Consider the following 6,351-nt stretch of genomic DNA (forward strand, 5'->3'; position numbering starts at 1 on the left):
GGCCGGGCAAGAGGCTGGGGGGCCCTCCCCTCCCCCTCCTCCTCCCGGCGTGGACGCGGACGTGAGTCGCAGCCGCCGCCGTCGCTGCCCTGCGGGTGAGTGGCCAGGCCCAGCGGACAAGACGGGAACCGGGAGCCCCCTGTGCTGGCCAGGTGCCCCGGGGGAGCCGGCGGGCGGCAGGGGGGCGGCGCGGACCCCCGGATCTGGCATCCCGGTGCTGTGCGCCGAACCTGTCTGCCCCGCCCCGCGCAGGCCTGGGCTCCCCGGCTCAGGGCTCCCGGCTGCGGGTCCGTCTCCACAGAGAGAAACTCGGCGCGCACGAGAAGCGCCCAGGGCCGGGCAGCAGGACACGCGCCGACCCGGCCTCCCCCGCGGGTGCCAGGCCGCGTCCTCAGCCCCGCTCGGGCCCAGCGCCTCTGTCCCCCCGCGCCCCGCAGCCCTGCCCGGCGCTGCGCGTCTCGGACCCCTCCCTGCAGCCTCGGGCCGGGACCCTGTGTGCTTCTGGGCGACTTCCCGGGACGTGGCGTTTGAGCTTGGGAGCCCGGGTGGGGTGAAAACACATTCCGGAGGGTCCTACTGTTTCAGTGCGTTTGATCTCCCTCATCTCTGCTTCTCCAACTGTACTTTTTCTGGTAGCGGTGTTGCTTCATCTTTAGCCTACGTGGGAAAGAGGGGGGTGGCGGAGAGGGTACAAAGAAGAGAAAGAATGTTTGGTAGAAACACCGTGCAGTGCCGGGGCTGTGCAGACGAGGACTTCCGGCCACTCTCAGCTGTGTGAGCGGGAGCAAGAAGTTGATGGCCACTTGCCTTCCGACGACCCAAACTAGTACTTGCAGCCGCCTGCAGGCAGGCTTTAATTTGCCTCCCGCCGGTCCTGGGCCTGCCCGCCCGGCAGCCGTGGTCTCGCTCCAGACCCCTCCTACTTTCTCAAAAAATGGTAGTTGTGCAAACAAGGCAGAAGAAGAGGCGAAAATGAGGACCGCAAAAAGGAATCAGCCTCTTGTTTTAACCCCGAGGCAATTGCTTCAGCTAAACTCTGATTGGGCAGAAGAGATGTTTGGTTCGCTTGTGTGGTTTTATGTCTGTTCTTATTATGGTTGCATCAGTGTTTCCATGAGAGGATTGGTTCCCTGGGCGCTTGGAGAGCGCTTGCAGGATCTCACAAGGGTCTGGACAGATCAAATCTGGACTCTAGAGGTGGTGTGTGTGTGTGTGTGTGTGTGTGTGTGTGTGTGTGTGTAAGGGTGGGGGTCGACCTAGGTTGATAGTGCAAACCTTTGTCAGCTCACAATCAGGGGCCCGAGCAGCCTGGGCGGGTTTACCCCCACCTAACCTGGAAGTACTTCGGCCTGAGCTGTGTGAGCAGGATTAGGGAATGTGGCACGGAATGTGGCACTTACTGCGGGTGAGGGGGACCCCATCATCTCTGTATATGGACAGCAGTGTTATAACAAATGCAGTAGATCAAGATCTGAGCTACCTGTTAAAGTAGCTTACACGATTGAGCCACATGGAAATAAAGACGTTTTCAAAGACACAAATTTGTTGAAAATACACGGCTTATTCTAGAATATAATTCACTTCCCTTCACTGATTCCCTGCTAGAAATCAGTAGGATGTACTGTCTCAAGTGTCATTGATAAAGTGTTGTGACCTCCATGCAAAAACAAAGCTGTGTGGTTTGAATTTGTTTGTTCTTGTTGCTTAGAAAACAATGTGCTCAGATAAGAATCTTCAGTCTCTTCCTCTTCCTGAGAGTATTTAATTGTGTATATAATATGCTGGAAGTTAGCCTTGTAAGATTTGGAGAAAACTGCCTTTTGCCTCGGGCAGCTTTTGCAGCCCTTCATGGAATCTGCGAGACTGGATGACCTGCCACCAGTCAAGAGACTTCTCAGCACTGCAGTAGGCAGCCCTGGAGCCTGGGGACGTCATGAGGGGCACAGAGCTCTGGACACAGGCTGGCCTGGTCTGGAGGTACGGTGGAGGCTGCACTGGCACAGAGCCAGTGGAGAGCAGCTGGTGCCCTCAGGCTGGGTCAGGCATGTTGGTGACCCAGGAAGTGTGGGACCCACAGAAAACAAGGAAGCAGAGATCACTGAAAAGCAAAGCAACCCAAAGGAATGTCACAGAGCCGCTGGACACCACGTGGTATAAGAATAGTGCGTTGCATAGGACATGCTTTGGGTAGGGGTGAACTTATTGGCAGGCTGTAGATTACAAAGCACTAAAATTTCACTCTTTAAAAATACTCAATTGTACGCATTGAAATGGATGGTAAGGTTATAAGTGCTTTTAATTTTCTTCGTACTTGCCTGTATTTCTCAACTTGTTTCTTTTTTAATCAGGTTTTTACCATAATACTAGCTAGCATTTATTGTATTAGGCACTTATGTATGATATTTAGTTTAAAACACTTAGAGGTAAGTACTGCTGTAGTGGAGATTCGGAAACTAGGACCAGAGGGCCAACTTTGCCAAGGCCGTAGGCTCTAAATGCTGGAATCAGATCTTGAGTTTGGGTCGGCGGTGGAAGTCTGTGTGTCCCAGTTGTTCCTGTGTAGTGTCTCCCATTGTTATTGTTTTAATCACAAGGAAAAAGTAGAAAAAGAAATGAAAATCTGTTTATGCTTTAAAAATACTAGAATCGTGATTGGTTGTAAAATGTGCCTGCCTCCCACCTCTCCCATCCTACTGCCACTTCCTTTAGAAGTCTGAGAACTGCCCAGCTTAGTCAGGGTAGCTCACCTGTCCTCGGGGACCAGCTGTACCCCTAGAAGTGTTCACCAAGCTCTACCGAGTTTCCAGTCACACTGGAGTATGACTGCCATACTACAAGGCAGGAGTTGTGAAGTCCACAGGCAGACTATGTGTCCAGAGCTGCGTTAGCCTGGGCCTTTGTTGTTCTTCTGTTAGGTGAGTGTGACGGGTGACGAGACCAGGTGAAGTGCCAGGTTCTGCTTTACCCGCTTGTGGTGTGGAATGTCAGGGGAGGTCAAGGATTTACCATGGGACAAGAAAAAGAAAAGGTCCTGATGCGTATTACTATGAAAGCACAGTGATAAACTATATTTTGGATGCGCGGTGTACGTTGGCAAGACTGGCTGTTTTAGTAGAGATGGAAATATTCAATGCAAGTATTTCTGGGAGAAAATTGCCCACCTCTGCCCACATGTTGTGCTGCCATAGACCCTCACGGCAGTGTGGCTTTGGAGGGCGCCTTATCCGTCTCTGTGGTGGAGCCCACTCAGAGATCCTCTTTGCTTAAGAAACAAAACAAAACAAAGCAAGCAAAAAACCAAACTTGTGCCAAGGATCACTTTCCAAATGATCATCCGTAGACCAGTGTACCAGGTCTATGTTTCTTTATGTTTCAGCCCTGTGAGAAATTTCTTTCTGGTCTTAGTCCTTATGAGGAACCTGGCTGTCCTCAGACACGGAGAATCCCTGTGCACTGGTGGTTTCATGTTCTTGTTTTGCCCACTTCTAGCATATGTATAGGACTTCATGGGCTTTATTTTTGAGAGCTAATAATCTTTTATTTCCCATCTGTACTTCCCCTTGAGTCCCAATTTTGTCAGTTATCCATATTGTTTTGTTTTACATTCTTGGTAAAATACATATACTTATTTATTTCTATCACATTTGTATAAGTATATATGATAAAGTGTGCATTCTAATTAATATTAAAATATAACAAACTTAAATACCAATTTTGTCTCTTTCTGCCTGTTCATTTCATTCACTGCAGCTTTTGGCCAGCTTCTCTGATACACTGCTCCTTTCTCCTACGTTTATTTTTCTTCATTGTAATTTCAGAAGTTCTCTTATTAAAGATTTTTGGTAAATTTTGAAGTGTTTGCACTCCTGAAAGGGTCTTTGTGTTCCTGTCCTAAATGAGTTTGGCGTGGTGCGCAGTTCTATTGCTTGCCTTGCCTAGTAGATTTGTTCTGTGGGGGCTCATGGGGTTGCCGTCCTTGTCATCTTTTTCTGAAATGTCTTTCAGAACATTCTGCAGTGCTGGTTTGGTGTTCATGAGTTTCCTCAGGTGTTCTTTGTGGTGGAAGTATCTCATTTTTCCATTGATTTTGAAAGTTTTGTGGGGTACATCAATCTTGTGGAGGTTGTTTTCTTTTAGGACGTGAAATGCTTTAAGCTCTCCTTGACTTGAGGCTTTGTGTTGAGAAGTTTGCTATGATTCTGATGGGCTTCCCTTTACAGGTGATTTGCTTCTTTTTTCTTTTTTTAATAAATAGTTATTTATTTAATTATTTTGTGTGTGTGTGGCCAGCTCAGCCCACCAGGGGGCGGGGCTGGCTGGCATGTGGTGCTGGGGGTTTGAACCACGATCCCTGTGCTTTGCTTGGCTTAGCTTGTTTTAAGTAGGTGCTTTAGACCACTGAGCCATCTCACCAGCCCCTGCTTTTTTTCTAGTAGCTTTTTAAATATTGTTCTTGTGTTGAATTTCTGGACTCTTGACTATTATACACCTTGGTGTGGATTTTTTTTTTAAATCATGGCTAGTTGGAGTTCTTTTTTTTTTTTTTTTTCTTTAACGTGTTTAGTGTGGGTCTCCAGGGTCTCGCTACACAGATCAGACTCGTAGTGATCCTCCTGTTTTCAGCCTCCCAAGTGCTGGGATTGCAGGTATGCGTGACCATGCCTAGTCTTAATTAAAGTTCTTTATGCCTCACTTACTGTAGTCAGATTCTTTCCTCACTTGGGAAGTTTTCTTCCATGACTTCTATGAACAGTTTTTTGGTTTTTTTAAATGTCATTTGCAATATCTCCTTCTTTTTCATCGATTCCAATCAATCTTATATTATTCTTCTTTGTATCATAGAGCTGCGGCTAGATCAATTTCTCATGGTCTCTATTTTTTTCTTTTAATGTATTTGGTACAGGGTCTCACAACACAGCTCCGATTCTTAGTGATCCTCCTGTTTTCAGCTTCCCCAGTGCTGGGATTACAGGCACGCCCCACCATGCCTGGTCTCAGTGGTGGCTCAGTGCACCTGGAGATGGGGCTGGCATAGCATATGGTGCCAGGGATTGAACCCCCGTCCCTGTGCTTGCCAGGCAGGCTCTTAGACTGCTGTGAGCTATCTCCCCAGCCCAATCTCTTGCTATTTTTAGTCTTTTCTTTTTATGATTACTAACTGTGGTCTCATCTTGTTCTCCTCCTCCTTTTCCTCCTCCTCCTCTCAGGACCTTGCACTTGCCAGGCAGGCATTTCTGCTGCTGAGCTATCTCTGCAGCTTGCAGTTCTGTCTTCTGTATCTGATGTGCTGTTCTCACAGTGGCTTGTTCTGCTGCATAGACTTTCAGAGAAATTTTTAATCTTGTGGGCATCTGTTTGAGTCTGTTTTATGGATTCCTTTTCCCCCATGTTGGCGTCCATGGTTGCTATCATTTTTCTAAGCTCCTCTATTTTTTGTGCTCTAGAGTCACTAAGCACATCTTCCATTATGGTTACCATCTCTGTAGCTATCTGAGAATTCCTAATTTGATTTTTTTCCCTCTAGATCCTTGTTCATTTGCTTTATTGTTACCACTTCAGAGCGTCCAGTGGGCGGCTTTTGGATGGTTCCACCTCACTGCTCCTTGGGTTTGCCTTTGGTGAGCTGGAAGTCTGGGCTTGCATCTTGTTTAAGTGAGTTTTCATTTTTTTCTCCTTTTTTTTAAGTTTAATTTCTGGGTTGATGCTTGTGAATTGCCTATGGCAAGTAGCTTTATTGCTAGTATTCAGAACCTTTACTTAGTAAATGACTACTTCTCAGAAGTAGTGAGACGCGTTGTCTCCCACATACAGCTGGCTTTTGTGTTCTGAGTCTGTTGCAGAATCCACCTCTCCAGTTTATTGGGAGGTGAAGTTGCTGCCTGCCTGGCCCAGCCTTGGTTCTTTGGCACTGGTCTCCATTATTTTGTATGACCCTTAAGCAGTCTCCATCTTGGTGCAACAGGAGAAACAACTGATTAGAACAGTGGGGCGGCCTTGGCTAAAGTGCTAGAATCGGTAACAATAGCATTACACTCCGCCTAGAAAATGACAAACTGGGGTAGCTATGAATTTGCCACCTTTAACCATATGAACTAGAGTGCTGGCGACGTAACAATCTATAATGAGCCAGAAAATTATATGCAGTACATAAGCCTCAAGGTGGAGATTTTTACTCTCGGGGAAAACAGAGAAATAGAAGAGGAAGCAGTTAGAAACGAAGCTGGAGGACAGAGGAAGAGCACGCAGACGTGAAGAAAACAGGAGGACAAGAGAGGAGGGCGAGATAAGAGCAAGAGCAGAGCAGAACAACAGCTAACTAGCAATCATGTTCACATTCATATAAAAAAAAAA

General features: G+C 47.3%; 1 protein-coding gene across 1 annotated transcript in view; it reads left to right on the top strand.

Moving 5' to 3' along the window:
• The window catches only part of Ston1 (stonin 1), a 54,268-nt gene continuing 47,917 nt past the window's right edge, over window positions 1-6,351 (top strand). The window contains exon 1 of the mRNA XM_012513915.2: window positions 1-95. The gene's annotated coding sequence lies outside the window, so the exon portion shown is untranslated. The remainder of the gene's footprint in view (window positions 96-6,351) is intronic.

Source organism: Octodon degus, unplaced genomic scaffold (assembly GCF_000260255.1).
Source record: "Octodon degus isolate 3935 unplaced genomic scaffold, OctDeg1.0 scaffold00020, whole genome shotgun sequence".
NCBI lineage: Eukaryota > Metazoa > Chordata > Mammalia > Rodentia > Octodontidae > Octodon > Octodon degus.